Source organism: Peromyscus leucopus, chromosome 8b, assembly GCF_004664715.2.
Source record: "Peromyscus leucopus breed LL Stock chromosome 8b, UCI_PerLeu_2.1, whole genome shotgun sequence".
NCBI lineage: Eukaryota > Metazoa > Chordata > Mammalia > Rodentia > Cricetidae > Peromyscus > Peromyscus leucopus.
This window is the reverse complement of record NC_051086.1, coordinates 62,474,843-62,492,627: the sequence shown is the minus strand read 5'-3', so window position 1 is coordinate 62,492,627 and position 17,785 is coordinate 62,474,843. Positions and strand designations below refer to the sequence as shown.

General features: G+C 52.7%; 1 protein-coding gene across 6 annotated transcripts in view; it reads left to right on the top strand.

Moving 5' to 3' along the window:
- Positions 1-17,785, top strand: part of Ksr1 (kinase suppressor of ras 1) — a 136,950-nt gene that overhangs the window by 36,219 nt on the left and 82,946 nt on the right. The window contains exon 1 of one of the 6 annotated variants that reach the window (XM_037201307.1): positions 385-553. The exons of the other annotated variants lie outside the window; for them this stretch is intronic. The gene's annotated coding sequence lies outside the window, so the exon portion shown is untranslated. Of the gene's footprint in view, positions 1-384; positions 554-17,785 lie in introns of those variants that run through there. 6 annotated transcript variants of the gene reach the window in all.

Sequence of the window (17,785 nt, the reverse complement as noted above, 5' to 3'; positions counted from 1 at the left end):
GCGTGGGAAGGAACAGCAGGTGGCAGTAACTGGGAAGCTTGAAGCCTGTCCTAGTCATAAAAAGTGAAAGGGACAACTTACGGGAAAGTCACATGCCTGGCCAGGGCTCTTAAATGGACCCGGGGGCTGAGCCCTGCTGTTTCTGGCTCCAGCAAAGCTAATGTTTTCCTGGAGACAGCTGAGGAACTGCTATCGGCATTCCAGAGACATGAACGAACAGGTTTTTTCATTTACATTTAAAAGTAATATCAAGAGGAAGAGGTTTCTGGCACTCGTGCAAGAAATCTTGATGGAGCCGTTTTCCGCGTCGGGTTGGCAGCCCCGTCTGAGCCGAGATGGCCGTGCCTGAGCCGTTGGGTGGGGTCACAGGTCCTCCAGGAAACTGATTTTTGGACCCTGGCCTCTGACTCAGTGTGGCCCGCTGGGTGACTCCCTGTGCCTGGTAGGCGGCCCGTGTCCCTGCCCAGCCCATAAGCAGGTGCCCCAAGTGATCCCACGCCCGCCCGGCAGTCCAGGTGAGAGACTGCAAAGGTGTCTTGGTGGGCACTGCTGGGTAAGTGGAGCAGCTGGGATGGTGGGTGGGTGGGGCAGACAGGTAGGCATGGGGCGAGGCTCCGGTGTTCAGAGTGGGCGTGATTTGGGCACAAAGCTGGAGGCTTTTACCTGCTGAGCAGGGAAAGTCGTGTGGGAAGTTGGGCTGGCTTTTAGAAACTGTGTCGCTGGAAGCTGGAAGCCTGTGTTTTTGTCACGGAGTGGACGTGCAGGATGAGGAGTGGCGTATGCAGGGGGCTCTGTCATTTCCTTGTCCCCCTGCCCACTCCATGTCTCGTTTGCCAGGATGTATGTCTCTGTGTGACACTCTGCATGTCTCTGGGAATTTCTGAAACTTGAGAACAGTGTAGAGGATCAGAGCCGTGGGCAACCAGGCCCAGGAGTCCAGGGCTATCAGGGTATCTGCTCCCATGATGCCTTAGGCCTAATTCCTGGTCTCTCTGTGACACAGTCCTCTCAGGAGCCTTCATAGGTGCATGTGGGCCACCAGAGGGAGGCCTGGTGATCCTTACCAGTGTCCCTTTTAGCTTCAAAAATCCCGAAAACAGTGTTGTCTGGTGAGCTGTGCCCATTGGTAGCACATGACTGCCAACTGGGTATTTTAATCACTGAGTTCAGTCATAGGGTGAGGCCTCAGGGGGCTGGCCATCTCTTCACTGTCATGCAGGCCTTGTGGAACCAGAGTCCATGTCAGCCCACAGCTAGGTATTCTAGCGGTGTGGCACCGACTAGATACAGGTATTTGCTTCAGAGCCGGGAGATAAGGGGGAGTTGATGGTTAGGGCTGTGTGAGTAGGAGTGCACATCCACCATGGAAGTTGTTCCTCAGGAGCCAGCCACCTTGGTCTGTTGATAGAGGTCTCTAGCTGGGACCTGGGGCTTGCTGATTTGGCTGGACCGGCTGGCCAGCAAGCCCCAAGGATCGTCCTGTCTACCTTTCTAGGGCTGGGCTTACAGGTGTACGCCGCCGCCGCTGCCGCTGCCACCATCACCACCACCACCGCCGCCACTGCCGCCGGTGCACCTGGCTTTTCACCTGGGCGCTAGGATTGGCTTCGGGCTTTAAAAACTGAGCTATCGTTTTTTTAAAGGCAGGATTGCATTTGCTCATTATGGCTAGTAAAACTTGTGCCCTAGCATGGCCCCAGACCCAGAGGGAACAGTGTGAGACGTGCTTCCTTTTCTGCATGCCATGTGACTCTTCCCAAGCCTCTTTTTTTTGTAGTAAGTGCTTCTAGAACCTTCTGAACTCTGTCTGCCCTTAGTCTCATTAGTCCCAGGCTCTGGTTATAGGGACCTCTTAGGCCAGTGGCCAAGCTCCATTTGCGTCCGAACCCTTTGCAGCCCAGCTCCCAGGATGCCCTGCCTTTCCTTTAACGATTGCGTTGTGGACTAGGCTTACTCTGGGTAAGGCCTGGAGCTGGGTGCAGGGTTTCAGGTTTGCCTTGAGGAGGGGAGGGCTGCCTGATTTTCAGTCTTTGAACTAATCACAGCCAGATTTCCTAGTGGTGTCCTGTCTCTTGTCCCCTCCCCCCCTTGTGCTCTTCAGGGTGAGTGGATGTGAACCCTGTTTTGGACAGGGAGACGGGGGGGGGGAGGGGCACAGTGTACCAGTGAATGCATTGGCACCCACGGCCCTATTCATTAAGCCTTTAAAGCAGTGGTTCTCACCCTGTGGGTCACAATCCCTGGAGAGTTGAACAACCCATTTACAGGGGTCACATAAGACCATCGGAAAACACAGAGACTTACATCATGACTCATAACAGTAGCAAAATTAGAGTTATGACGTAGCAGCGAAAATAGCTGTATAGTTGGGGTCCCTACAGCATGTAGAACTGTGTTAAAGGGTCGCAGCATTCGGAAGGTTGAGAACCACTGCCCTAAAGAGAGCTTGGACAAGCGGGCCAGAGCTAGAATGCTGTCCAACCCTGCTGGGAAAATCAGCTCCGTCGTCACTCACACAGCAAGTTTAGAAAGCTCTACATTTGTCTTTATCTTGTGTACACAGGGCTGCCCCTAAGTGCTCTGGGACTTTTCACGCGGAGCTGTAAGGGCTCTTCTCGCTCGCTCCCCGTTGGCACGGTGGTGAAGCCGCTCCTTAAAGCCAGCAGATGCTTGGTCCTCGAGTCTTTCAGTCACCCGCTGTGGGGTGATTAATGATCCCTCTCCACCTTGCACACCTCTGCAGGGGCTGTCAGCCTCCAGTGGAGATCCCCAGACTCCCCCCAGATGTGGGGGTTTACATCGAAGCCACAGCTGCTGCTAAACTCCTGAGGCCCTAAAAGCTCAGGTCTGTTGACACCCCATCATAGGAGGAAGTGGGGAGGGAGGGACATTAGACCCTGACCTGAGGGTCCAGCCTGTGCCTCCTGCACCCTCACTGTATTGCCTCCTCAGATGTATGTGATTCTGTCTCATCTGTGCAGTCTCAGGAGGTGTAGAGTACACAGGAGGTAGGAGATGAACTAGTGAACTCGGTCTAACTGTGGAAAACCATCCACGATGGCTGAGACTTGTCAGTGACGCAGCTGCCTGGGGGCAGCCACGCTCCTGTAAGTGACCCCTCACCGTGCTCCTGGAAGTAAGCCCAGTTCATTAAGCTAGAATTGGATGGGATTGTTCAAGGAGAAGTGTGCTCATGGCTCCCTGGGAAAGGCCTCTGCAGAGAAGACACGAGATAACAGTGGGATTTGCCCGTAATGTCTGCCACTTCTCAGGGCTGCTGTTCTTTCTGGCAGATTCAGCTAAGGACACCCTATAGGGTGGTCCCCAGGTGCTTTTAGATGATGCTTGGATGTGGCCTTGATTGCCTGAAGTCCTGTTGTGAAGAAGCCACTCCTTCCAGCCCTGATGTTCCTCCTGTCCTCCCCCTCTCCTCTTTCCCTTGTCCTCTCCTCTCCTCTCCTCTTCCTCCCTCCCTCCCTCCTCCTCCTCACTCCTCTCCTCCTCTTTTTGGACAACACTGGAACTTGAACCTATGGTCTTATGTATGTGGACTTTGAATGGCTTTTTCTTTATCTTTTAAAATTATTTTTTTAAAAATAATTTCATGCGTGTCTTTTGGTTGCATGCATGTATGTGTACCATATGCGCGCCTGATGCCAGCTATCACCAGAAGAGGGTGCTGGATGCTCTGTAACTGGAGTTACAAATAGTTGTGAGCCACCAAGTGGGTGCTGGGAATCAGATCCAGGTCCTCAACAAGAGCAACAAGTGCCCTTAACCACTGAACCACCTCTCCAGCCTCCTTGAATGGCTTCTAACATAAAGTCTGAGTGTGACATCCGTTTTCAGAAACCACAAATGAGGCTTGGAGAAAATAGGCGTCAAAATCCTAGCCTTCTGTAGGAAACTGGGCACAAGAGATTTAAAGTATTTTAAGCTGGGCGGTGGTGGCGCACGCCTTTAATCCCAGCACTTGGGAGGCAGAGCCAGGTGGATCTTTGTGAGTTCGAGACCAGCCTTGTCTACAAAGCGAGCTCCAGAAAGGCACGAAGCGACACAGAAACCCTGTCTCAAAAAACCAAAACAATAAATAAATAAATAAATAAATAAAGTATTTTAATTTGGTTATTATATCTTCCTTCCTTCCCTCCTTCTCTTTTTTTCTTTTTACTGTGCTGGGGTTCAAACCCAGAGCCTTGGGCATGCTAGACAAGTGTCCTAGTACTGAGCTACACCCCTGGTTCTTTGTGTTTTTGAGACAGGGTTTCAATCTGTAGCTCGGGCTGGCTTTGAACTCATGATCTTTCTGTGTCAGCCTCTTAAGTGCTAGATTACAGATGTGTGACCACGCTTACACAGTTATTCTTGATTTTATGGATGTCTTCTCTGTGTGGCATGAGTACTTATGTTCCTTCTTTGGTAAAGCTGTAAAGTGTATTTAAAAAGTGAGTAAATCTGGGCCAGCGAGATGGTTCATTGTGGTCAAGGCACTTACTACCAGTCCCGATGACCTGGGTTCTGTCCCCAGGGACCCATATGGCAGAAGGAGAGATCCAGCTCCACAAAGTAGTCCCTTGGCCCCTCCCCTCAATATTTTTAAAAATAAGTAAATTTAAGGGAAAAGGAAAGAAAGATACTAGTTCTGGTGGTCTGTGCCCAAAGTGATGAGCTACCAGTGTTGGGGAAGTCTGCTTAACAGCGAGCTTGCAGTGAGGCGGCCAGAGGATTGGTGAGGAGGGTATTCAGTGCCTGGCTGAGGGGAAAGCTACCTTTCTGGAAAGCTGAGCAGTTAGTGCACATACACACAAGACTGCCAGGGCAACAGTGTGCCTCCAGTTTGCATGGGCAGGCTGCTACAGGTTTTCCTGAGAGAATGGGGTGTGCGTGCGTGCGTGTGTGCGTGCGTGCGTGCGTGCGTGCGTGTGTCTGTGTCTGTGTCTGTGTGTGTAGGTGTGTGCTCACCTGTGCTTATTATTTTTATTATTAGTTGTAGTCATGTCTGTCCCTCTTGACCTACTGTCCTGACCCACGACTAGCTTGAAGGTTCTATTTGGGGAAACAACTGGGTGTTCCCAAAGAAAGAGTCCCAGTGGATCTTTCTCGGACTGACTGATTTTCCAGCTGTTCCGATGGTTCTCTATCCTTGGTCCATATCAAGGTCACCTGGTGTATCTAGTACCTATCAAGAGGCCAGGCTTACCTCATGATGCCCTGCTAGCCTCTTGTATGCTTGCTTTCTAGGTGATCCCTACATACCCCTCCCCCACATGGAGGGGGCGGCTTGTGCATGCTAGCTGTACCACCAAGGTACGTCCATAGCCCAAGATCTCCCCTTTGGTATCAGTGTGAGGGGTGGCCTGCTCAGCTTAGACCCGATGCGAGTGGTATTCCCAAGGCCGTCCAAGTGGCAGCTGTAAAGTACCGATGGGACAGTGTGGGTTGGATGCTGTGAAAAGATGTAGGTCTCAGCAGCTATCACGTTCCAGGTAACTGTGCGGTGTCGTGTCTGGCACAGCAGTGGGCATCGTAAGCTGTGCTAGCACAAGTCTGCTGTTCAGTTGTCAGAGGCAGATGAGGGTGCAGCCACACCTGGCTGTTCTGTATTTTGAGCTTGCTTGGTTACATTAAAATCTGTTGTTTGGAAAGAGTATCTCAAGGTTCTAAACAGCGTTATAACAACTAGAAATCTAGGGAACGCACGCAGGGGAAGGGCTGCCCTCTGGAAGAGATGTGGGTGGTTGGGGTGCTAAACTGATGACCTCCACCCTCAGGAGTTAGAAAGCCCTCTAGGAAGGAGAGCAGAGAAGACTGTGGCCCCTGGCTCTGGCTGCTAGGCCTGGTCGCCACTGTTTACACATGTGGACCCCAAGTTCTCTATAGGCACAGAATCACCAGGCAGAGACCAGACACAGGTGGTACCCAGGAGGTGGGGTTCCCTCCAGAGGGCTTGCAAGCTACGTGCGAGTAATGGCTGATGTTTTTTCCGAGCCCTTCCTCAATGCCAGACATTGTGCCGAGGGTCTACTACAAGCTGCGGGATGGATTCAGGCCAAGCCCTGTAGGTCTGTCAGAATAATTGCTGATGTTTGTCCAGCCCTTTCCACTGTGCTGAACTCCCTTCCTGCATTGTTCATATAATCCTTGTGGAGTCCCACAAGGCAGTTTTTTAGGCTTCTCTTGGTTGCTTTGGAGGCCCGGCATCAACGGAGGCTGTCATTGTCATTGTCATCACTGAGAGCCGTCCTCATCCAGGGATTGCTGTGGGAGGGAGGCACTGAGTACCACTTTGTATATATTGTCATTGTTTTGTGGCTTTCTGTTGGGACAGACCCCAGGATGAAAAGCAGTTTGGGGAGTAAGGCGTTTATTTCCGCTCACAGTCTGGAGTCCATCATTCAGGGAAGCCAGGGCAGGCGCTCAAGCAGGAGCATGGCCGTGGAGGAGCACTGTTTACTGACCTGCTTCCCCCAGCTTGCTCAGCCTGCCAGCCTGCCCAGGGACGGTACCATTCATAGTAAGCTGGGCCCTCCCATATCAATCAGCAATCAAGAAAAGGCCTCCCAGCCATGCCCGTAAGCCCATCGGTTCTCTCTTCCCTGGTATGTCTAGGGTTTTCAAGTTGATAAAAACTGTGACTGTAAGAATTCCTTTGATTTGGGGTGGAGGAATTGAGGATCAGGTGGGCCACCATTATGCCAACAACTTAAAAAAAAAAAAAGTCTCTGGGCGTGGACCATGTGGGATGCCAGTTTGATGAAACTCGTGTGAATCAGGTTTGTGGTTCCACGCCGGTCTGCTGGACTGATGTCTTAATGAAGGACCCAGACTGGACGAGTGCAGGGCATGGCTTTGAAGTTGAGTGCTTGGCCAAAGCCCCATGGTTAGAACGTGGCAGAGACGGAGTTTGAAACCAGGTCTGCTGATTCTGGAGCAGAGCCAGAGAGATGTTATCATACGCTCCCCAGAGTGTCTTGTGGGGGAAGGGTGAGAGAATGGATGCGGATGCGCGGGGAGGAGGGCGTTCTCTGGTCACATGCAGCCTCACCTACAGTCTCTAGGATTGTGCACGACTGAGTGCCTAGCTGAAAGCCCTTCCCTGGGCAGACACTTGTTTGTCTTCCCAGGCTTGCCCACATGGGAGCATTAGCACATTCCTGGGCCTGCGTTCTCTGGCAGGCAGAATCACTACCCAGATGTTGATTCGACTTTAATCATTGGAACCCATGGCAGCAGTTCCCCCGCTAGCCTTCTAGCCCTGGGTTCCCACCCACCAAAGGATGACCTTGGCCCAGCTGGTTCCCCGAGAACAGACATTCCCCACCTCTTCTCACTCTGGACACAGTGCAGTAGCAGAATTGCCATGCGGCCATCCTGTCGTGGAGTCCTCCACAGTGTCCCAGCCCTGTGCCAGGCAGCTGACCACGTCAGCTGATCTGAACCTTCGAGTCGCCGGTAAAGACAAATCTGAGTAAGAATCTGGCGGGAGAAAGATGACATCATCATTTTCTGTCTTCTTCGAAAGATGTTGTGCTCACCATCTAAAGCAGAAGTTGTCTCACATGCCCTCCCTTCCCGGTTCGTTTTCGGTTGTCATGGTTTGGAGGAGGGTGGCTGCTGGCTACAAGCTACGGATGCCATTTAATACACTGCAGAATCCAGACAGACTCCTGTCACAAGGAATGATCAGTCAAGCTAGGTGTCTCGGCTCATACCTTTAATTCTAACATTTGGGATGCTGAGACAGGAGTATTGCACCATCCTCACTGGGATTACAAATTCAAAGCCAACCTGGACCCATAATACCCCATCTCAACAAAGCAGAAGCCCTCCAAATAAGTCCTCAACCTTTCACCTAGTGCTGTAAATGAACAGCTGCCCAGGTACTCTCGGGGTCGCTGCACTTCCGTCCTCAGCTACTTCTGGTTCTTTCCACTGAGCAAGCTCATGGTGGGATCATGGTTTCCCCCGAATCCACGCTTTAGGTATAGACATGTGACTTTCATTAGCCAATGAGCTGTTAGCAGGAAGTGACATGGCCCTCAGGGTGGAATCCTCTGAGAGCTCCTGTGAGGAGTTACCACAGTCCTTCCCTCAGTGGACCCCATGTGCCTCGTCTGGGAAGGTCTGAGTAAAGCCTCACGCGGGCTCACAGTGGACACTTTTGTCTAAACCACTGATGTCTGGGGGATGGTTGTTACACTGCAGAGCCTACCTGATCCTGACTGATGTGCACCGAATGGCACCAAGCTATGGAGTTGAGATTTGAGTTGACTAAGCTGGCTGTCTACCAGCTGAAGGCGAAAGTGCCAGCCCACAGTATTGACCAACTGCCTCTGTATTGAGGACACTGTGCCGGTTCCCAAGGGGAGTTCAGGGATGCTGGCAGGTCGTTTTATAGACGAATGCTTCACTCAGCCACCGATGGCATTTCCCCTGGGATCCAACAGCTGTGCCCGGTCCGCTCCTGTGTGAGTTTGCACCGCTGTCGGCCAGACACACGTACTCCACTCAGTAAGTCGCTCCAAATCAGTTGCTGCACGCGAGTGTTTTGAGGTCAGGGTTTATCTTTGCCTTCCCAGGGCCTCTCACCGCATGCCTGGGTAATGTTTCTTGAGTGTAGACTGTGAGTGTTGCCGTCGTGGGGTGTAGCAGGGGGGCAGAGAGGTCCTAGTGTGGCTGCAGGAACAGAGAGCCAGCTTGAGGCGCGGCCACCGAATAGGGTGGCCCTGAGCAGGGAGAAGAGCAGAGGGCTGGGTGTCTTTTCTGTGGTCACTGAAGGTAAGGTGTCCCATCCACAGGCCTTGAGGGGGGCCTCTGGCTTCTGCCTTGGCCTGAGCGAGCTTGCCCATTGCTGAGCAGCACCCTTGTGAGGGGTGTCGCTGGGCAGGCAGTGTGCCGAGAACTGTTGGTTCTGCTCACCTCCCACAGAGGCTCAGGTATGACGGTCGAGTGCCGGGCTTCCCGGGACACTGACTGAGCCAGTTCTCAGCACTTCAGAACAAAGTCAGCCTGACTCACGCTCCTGGGAGCCTCAGTGTTCCTGTCTATAAAAAGGGCACGCACATCAGGGCGCAGTCTTCGCTTGCCTCCTGCTGAAGTCAGCATGCAGGGTAGGGGTAAGGACATTGCCCTGTGATGTCAGTGACAGATACCTGTCTCACACGTCAGAAGGAAAGAGTGGTATGTTCATTCTAGCTGCTCAGTTCAGGTCCTTAAAGAACTCTCGCCCGGAGGGCGATTGGGGCAAGAGCTTGGGGACGGCTTGGATAGAGCCTTCCCAAGGGTACCTGCTGGCTGTGTGCAGGGATGTGCTAAGAACACAGTGCAGTGGGATTGACCCTTTGATGGTGTGGGAGCTGGTAGGGAGGGGTGCCTGCTTGCTCTTCTGGTCTCGGTGCTTCTTACCTTAGAGGTTAGTGTGAACTGAATGCAGGCTTTATAGTGGCCTGCAGGCCTGCCTCAGCCCCCCCCCCCCCCATATCTCCATTAGTCCAGGAGCAATTGGTTCTTCCTCCAGGAAGGTGCCAGTGGCCTCTGCCTCGGCAGGTGACTCATTGGGTTACAGGCCCCAGGCGTTTATTAATGCCATGGTCAGACACAGTAAAAAAGGCTGGAGCTTTGGAGTTTGGGTGCCTGAGTTTGAATCCCAGCCTGCCACTCCCTGACTGTGTGATCTTGAACAAGTTATTAAGCTCTCGGTGACTCAGTTGCCTTATCCGTAAAGTGGGTCTGAGACTGGAGGCTGCCTCGGGAGGGTTCACGGTTTTCTGTGTTTCTCCCTCGTGGTGCCAGGCATTTGTGTCACCGAAGGGTTGGCGTCAGCTGTCCCTGCTCCTGCTTCTTTGAGATAAACCATGAATGCGTTTCTGGTTGTACTTGAAACAGCTTGCCAGCTCTAGAGAAGTCTGGCTTCCAGATGTCAGGGGCGAGCAGTTGCGTGCACAGCTGGTCACCTTGGCACTTTCCACGTGCTTCCTCTCTCAGAAGAGAGTAGCCTCTAAAAGGATGCATTGGGGCTGGCAAGGTGGCTCAGTGGGTGGAGGTGCTGGCAGCCACCCTGACAACCAGGGTCCCACATAGAGGAAGGAGAAAGCGGGCTTCCACAGGTTGTCTGACCCTCTGACCTCTGCACGTATATGGTATGCGAGTAAGCACACAAGCAATCAAGAAGTAAAGAGATACATAAATGCTACTCTAAGGATACATTGCAGGGGCTGGAGAGAAATGCCCGTGGTTGAGAGCACTTGCTGCTCTTGTCCAGGACCTGGTTCCCAGCTACCACACTGTGACTCCTAACTAACTCCAGTTCCAGAGGATCTTCCAGAGGATCTGATATCTTCTTCTGGCCTCCATAGATACTAGGCATGCGTGTGTGTGTGTGTGTGTGTGTGTGTGTGTGTGTGTGTGTGTGTGTAGTAAACACTTATATTTGGAGGGAACACTGCCTGATCAGTATAGCACTGGGAGAGCCATTGGCCCATGGCTCCCCACCTACCCAAACCGTGTTCTTGTATTCACGCTTCCTCCTTGACATGGGTTGTGTTGGCAGGTACAGAATGTTGCGACTAAAGAGTAAAAGATACTTTTTAAGGTTAAAATCCCTTTCCACAAAAAAATCCAGGGCACCATACAGTAAGTTTGGGAACTGGAGTACGGTGAGCTTTGTTCCGTGTGACCTGTGTCCCTTGCCAGCTGAGCTGTCTTGGGCAAATTAGCATCACTTTGGAGAGACGACTCTCACTGCCCCACATCGTGTGGGAATAATGCTGTTCCAGCTCCTGACGTTGCAATAGTGAAGTCGGTATCCTCCGTAAAAGCCCCCGCTCAGAATGGTAGTTTGAGAGGCGTTCTTGTTGGCTGTACAGACTTGCTGGTATGGTGATCACACACACACACACACACACACACACACACACACACACACACATCTGTAGCTGTTGGTAGGGGCTTGTCCTGCCAGAGGGTTAGCCCTCATCTTCCCTTCCCACCCTACCAGAAACGCCAGGCTTCAATTAGTTCTGGTCTGGGTGTTGGTTCAGCTCCCCCGAGACAGTGTTTTGGGCTCTGCACGTGTCATGGAAACCCCCCAGCCCTGCCCAAGTCCAGGAAGCAAGAGGGGAAAGCTTGCTCACAGCCAGACAAACAGGTATTTCCTGCCAGCCCCCAGCTGTCAGGGAAGTCTTCCCCTGTGGGGATTCAGAGGGGAGCCTCGCCCATGTCAGCCTCCTTCCACGCACCCAGGATTTAGTGGAGAATGGTGGCACCATTCAGCGGAGCCTCTGGTACTCGTTCAGGTACCCATTGCGTCTTCTCCAGGATGGCAGCTGTTAGCCCCGGGAAGCGGGGAAGATGACCGCGTGTGGCTAGCCTGGCTGAATGGGCTGTGGATGGTGGATTTCCAAGACCAGGGCGACGAAAGCATACTTTTTTTTTTGTTTTTTCGAGACAGGGTTTCTCTGCATAGCTTTGCACCTGTCCTGGAGCTCACTTGGTAGCCCAGGTTGGCCTCGAACTCACAGAGATCCGCCTGGCTCTGCCTCCTGAGTGCTGGGATTAAAGGCATGCGCCACCACTGCCCGGCGAAAGCATACTTTTTGCATATTGTGTACCGTATATAGCACGCTGTAGATATTTGATCTCCCATGATGTTTTGGGCATGCTTGGCTAAATAAAATATAGCATTAACCTTAGGGACACTGAGGCTCACTTGGTATGGTAGAGTGCATGTCCCGCCTTCGTGAGGCTCTGAGCTACAGTCCCCCAAACCGCATACACTGGGTGGGATGGCACACACCTGTAATTCCCTGCACTCAGGAGACGTAGGCAGGAGGATTGGAAGTTCAGGGTCATCGTCATCTACACGGGGAGTCTGAGGCCAGCTAGGGCTTCATGAGCTGCTGTCTCCTAAATAAATACATATAAATACTAGCTTTTATTAACCAGCTACTGGAGCAGAATAACCCCCACAGCTGCTGCTACACGTTTGTGAGGCCGAGCTGTCTAGACAGCATGGCCAGGCATCCGTTCTTCTACCCCACAGAGGACGAACTAGAGTCGGGGAGGGCCTGGGCCTGGGCCTGGGCCTGCCAGCGGGCTTAAGGAGGAGCGAGGGCCCACTATGGCAGCCATCCTGGTGAGGTCTGGAGAATGCTGGGAACAAGAATTCTCTTAGGGTGGAGTGGCCGGTTTAGAAGGGACTGGAGAGTTACCTCAGAGTTGAAGCAAATGCACAGAGAAGCTAGGTGCTGGGGCATCTGTCCTGAGGTCCCCTCAGGTCCCATGGAGAGTAAACGGGGAAAGCCAGTGTCCGCAGCTTCAGGCATTGTGTTATAAAACCTCTTTTCCTGGACCAGTCTGAAGCCCCACCCACCCACTGGTGTCTGTGAAAGAGGCAAGTGTGTGTGTGCCCTCTGATCTTGCCTCCTCTAGGCTGTGAGTGGTCGTAGAACCCAGGCGTCTAGGGAAATGACCCGGATACCTGCAGAGAGCAGGAATGTCTGCCACCACTACTTTCTTGGCAAAGGTTATCTCTGATACCCTGGGCAAATCTTTTATCTCCCCAGCCTCAGTTTCCCTTCTCTGTAAAGTGGGGATGTTAGCGAGGCTCAGACATACCCCGAAAAGTTGTGCAGATCCCATGGGAATGTCTAGAAGGTTTGACCACTGGAAGAGCATGTCTGGCATGGGTGGTCATTGACTTAATTCCATGTCCTTTGTCAGACAGAAGAGAACTGGGAAGAAAGATCCAGACTCTAAGGCTGAATAGCAAGTGGCCTTAGCTTAAGGTAACTTAAGCATGACCTCCCCTGCCTTGGTGCTCTTGTCTACAAAATGGGCTTGCTGAAATGGTTTGAACAAGACCGTGGTGCCTGGCGGGTCCAGAGCAGGGGTTCAGTTTCCACCTTCTCCCGAGTGATTTGATCGGATGGCGTGGAGTCGGCCAAGCCCTGGCGTCTGCCCAGCATCCTCTGCAAGTGCAGGGGCTGCTCCTGACCCACCCCTGCCCGCTCTGTGCAGCTGGCGTGATTCAGTCCTGCAGGCATCATCTCGGTGTCCAGACCTCAAAGTCACGCACAGCTCGTGAGTGACGACAGTGTTTTCGTGTCCCTTGATGCTCACAGCCAAGAGCTGGTAGCACGGCCATTGTTCCTGTTGTAGAAGGGCATCCCAGAAGGTGGGGGTGAGCAAGCAGCTCCTGAACAAACCGTGTAGACGCGTTTAAAAAAAAAAGAAAACCCAGCACTTTGGGCTTGTGAGACGGCACAGTGGGTAAAGGTGCTTGCCGCCAAGCCCGATGACCCGAGTTCAGTACCTGAGACCCAATGACAGAAGGAGAGAACTGACACCTGCAAATCACCCTCTGACCTCCACACATGTGGCGCGCCCGTATTAACTAGATAAATATCATGTTTAAATAGAAGACAAGGCCCTTACGGTCAGCTTTCTTTTCGGATTGCTCTTGCTCAAAGCAAGAAGACAGGGAGGAGTCTTCGGGCTCGAGACCTCCCCGTGCTTCACTCCTGCAGAAGCGTCATACAGTGCACGTGGGGGCTGCCACCAGTTCACTGTGTTCCACAGCTCGGGGGACCAGCTGCCCCAGCCTGATGCTGCAGGGCCCTGTGTCTGGGTGTTTGGTAGGTTCTGGGGAAGGCACAGAAGCCTGAGGGAGAGGAGGCTTCCCGACCACCCTGTGCCAGGAAGTAGAGGGCGCGGCTGGTACCACTGCGGCTGAGCACTCCTGGGCAGAAGCTCAGAGCTCTCCATGGCCTCGAGGGACCCACAGCTGAGAAAGGCAGGGTGACCGTCTGCCCTCTGGAACCCCAGAGGCCAGGCTTCCTGCAGGACCTGAGGCCGGTGGGGGCCTTCAGATTGCCAGAACACAGTTGTGGCTTGCGCTCCGGTCAACAAAGAAGCAGTGAGTTCGAGGCAGCCTGGTGAGCTGCATCCTGGGGAAGGGGGTTCCAATGGTGCCTTGGAAGTGCCACCAAACACCCCAGGGAAGAGGCCGCCTCACATTCCCACTCCCCGGCAAAAGCCATAGCTGTGGTCATGGCCAACATCCTGGTTTGCTAGCTGGATGCCCCATAACCTGGCAGTTTGGTGTCAGGTGATGATGACGTTTCCCCGGGAAACCAAGGCTTCGGGGAGAGTCTGCTCCCAGGAGAGATTGTACCCGTGTAGGCGGGCCTTCTAGGAGAGCAGAAGCCACGGCAAAATGCCGAAGAGCCTCTGTACAGTTGACACGGCCTTGTGGCATTAACTGGAGGCTTCAGGTGGGAGCAGGCAGAAATGGTCTCACCCATTCCTCTCTCTGAGGTCCCAACCACTTCCTGGGCACAGCCTGTGTGGCGCTGACCGCTGCCTGCCTGCCCATCTTCATTGTATTAGGGGGAGGGGCTTCTCTTAGGTGTCCATCTCCGATCTAGGGAGGAAATGCATGTGTGTCTCAAACTATTCCTTCCCCCAGAGGATCATGTGGTTCCTGCGGAGGGAGCCCTAATTAGGTCTAAGTAACCCAGAGGCCAGAGGACTTGCTGTACCCTTGTCACTTTCTGGCTGGAGTGACGAGGGTGCCAGCTCCCTGGAGTTCCCCTGGGTAGCTTACAGTCCAGTCAAGACGTTTTGAGGGTCCCCAAAAAGGGCTTGTATCCAGATATAATTTTGTCCCTTTTCCTTTGTAACTGCTTATCTTAAAATATAACATAGACTCTGAGCACACGGAACATTACTGTACAGCTGGAGGACAGCCACAGCATGTGGATCCTGGTGACCTGTCCAGGTCAGTGACTGGAGCCTGTCTGTCTGTCTGACTTTCCTGACTGTCACAAGTGACATTAGCCTGACTCACAGAGTCATCATGTCCCTGCTTCGAAGTCTTATTTGACACTAAACTATATCCCTCTGGTGCTGGGATTCCCCTTGCTCACTTTCTTGGATCTTCTGTCAGAAGTGTCCAGGTGTGTGGGAGTCTGTCTGGCTCAGCATCATACAGTTCCTGCAGTTGGGCTGCGTGTCGCTGTGTTTGTTCACTTTCGTTGGTGTGTAGTAGTCCAGTGAATGGGCACAGTTAAAAAAATTCCCCCCTTGATAGTTGTTGGGCATCTTCTCCCCTTGCACTGTCCACCTTGTGTCTCACCGAACCAGGAGCTCACCAATTGGCTAGGCTGGCTGGCCGGTGAGCACCAGGGATCTGCTTGCCTCCTGTCCCTGCCAGTGCCATCTCATGGCTGCTGGGCTTGAACCCGGGTCCTCAAGCATGCATGACAAGCACTTTACTCACTCACTGAGCCATGGATGCGGCCACAGGTAGCTCCATGTCTTTTGTTTTCCTGCCGATGAGTGATTGGTTTGTTTATAGTTCTAAGTTGCTTCTCAGAATGCCACTGTGCTCATTATTGGACATGTCCTGGTGAATCTGTGTGTGTGTGTGTGTGTGTGTGTGTGTGTGTGTGTGCGCGCGCCTATGCACACACACTATTGGGGGCCCCTGGCAACAGGATCACTATCTCTCATTCCAGTTTCACATCACACGCAGGTGAAAAGATCGCTCAGGTTCATGAGGGATCTGCCAGGGCCCCAGGGGATCTCTGCCTGCTCTTCTCTCTCTCTCCTCTGAGCTCCTTGGAGGACACACTGGCTTTCCAGATGTTCCGGGACTTTGAAGCACGGAGGCCTGTGTGTTGCCTGTCTGTGTCAGCAGGTGGAGAAGAGGGGCCCTCGGCCAGCAGGGGCTCAGCTGGTCCATCACAGTGCAGTGCTGACCTGAGTGTGCGGCTCTTTAAGCCTTGTGTCTGCTGCAGTACGGTCTGTCTCAGTGTTTCTTCCTGAGTGTGGCTCCGGAGGCTTTTTCCAGGGTACGGGGTCAGGGGGCCAAGGCTCCTGGCCACGGCTTTTGGGGCAGCTCAGCGCTTAATGTGTTTTCATAATCAAAGCAGAAAGGTCCCATTGTGGCCCTCAGTCCGCTGTCATAAAGCACTTTTTGTTTGCTAGCAAAATTCCAAGTTGCAAAACCAAGCCAGCTCAGCAGACATAATAATACCCATGAATGGTCATCGCCCCTTACAGCATCAAGTTGTAAGTAAGGATTTGGCAGCCCATGCTTATTGGGCACCCCAAGGACCCTCTAAAGTTCACCGGCTGCTCGCAGGAGCAGAATATGCTACCCCAAGCCATGTTCATTGCCCTGGAATTAGGATTTGATAAAAATGTTCGGATTCCTTTGCCCCAATTGTCAGAATTCCTAGTAACGCTGGGAAAAGCAAGGGGTTGGTTTCCTAGGAAACAGGAAGTTCAGAGGTCAGCAGCCCCCAGCTTCTGTGCTGTGCTGCCCCCCATCCTGTCTCTGTGTGCCCATCCTCCACACAGGGCGTCATGCTCTCCGAGTAGCTGCTTATCTCTGGGCCGTGCGTCTGTTCCCGGTGTGATGTTGCTTTTACCTGTCTGTTACTCATCTTACCAGAAAAATCAGCTTCCTGGAAGTAGCTCCCATTTCACTGGCTGTGTGGGGCCTCGGAAGCTGAGCGCATTGCTAACCTGAGCAAAATCAGGTCTCCCCAGAGTTCAGGAAGTAGGGAGGGTGGGCAGGGGAAGGGCCAGCTGAAGAGTAGAGGCCCTGATTTATTGGGTTATATCAACACGGGAACACATTGTTTCACATTAAATCAAATTTCTTTGGTAATGGAGCACTCACCAAAATATATTTTTAAATAATTTAAAATAGTTCAAGAAGGCACATAGACCTCCGCCCCCCTCACCCCCAAATAATGTCTCCTCATGGCTGGAAGTCTCTGCAGTCTTTTTTGAAGTATGGTTTGTACTGTTGTTTTGATCCCAGACAATTATGCCTCCTCCAGGTTTTTTTTAGATAAATTTTTAGTAGCATTGGGAATTGAACCTGGGACTTCACATGTGCTAGACATGTATTTTACCCCTGAGATACATGCTCAAACCAAAAATCACGTGCCTGCCCCCCGCTTTGAGGCAAGGTCTGTTATGCAGCCCAGGCTGGCCTGGACCTCATGGTCCTTCCATCTTAGCCTCCCGAGTGTTGGGATACCTGCATGTGCCACCACGCTGGGCCGAGATGATGCTTTCTGAACCTTGCACCAGCTGTACACTGCTCCCACATCTGTCCTTGCTGCCTCTCTGTGCCGTGTCCCGTGGACACCATGGTTCTTTTTCCTTTCAAATTCTGTGCTTTGTTGGGGCAGGTCACCAAATAGACTGGACCATTGGGGGACAGATCTTGGGGAAAAGAATGACATGTTCCCTTGGGTTAGTGACAGCCTTGGATTAGGCTTTTCATTTCTCAAGTCTCCTTGGACCTGCTGTGTAAGAGAGTATGTAATACCCACCCACTCACCCACTCGCCCACCCACTCACCCACTCACTCACCCACCCACCCACTCACCCATCCATCCACCCATCTATCCATTCATCCACCCACCAACCTCCCTTCCACCCACCCATCCATCTACCCTTCTACCCACCCACCACCCATCCACTCTCCCACCAACCTACCCTTCCCCTCGCTCATCCCCCCATCCACCCATCCACCATCCACCATCCACCCATCCACCCATCTACCCACCCTCCCACCCGCTCTTCAAGAAGGGGAGGGAATTTCCAACAGTCCCTAATCATGACAGTGAACAGCCAGTTCCCATGGCTGACTTGCTTCTGCTTTTCCCATCTCCACTCAGAATAACTTCCTCCCTAATTCCCCTCGTCTGGGACAAAGTCCCCCTTCAGTAAGGAACCTGTCACACCCAGACTCAACTCAAAA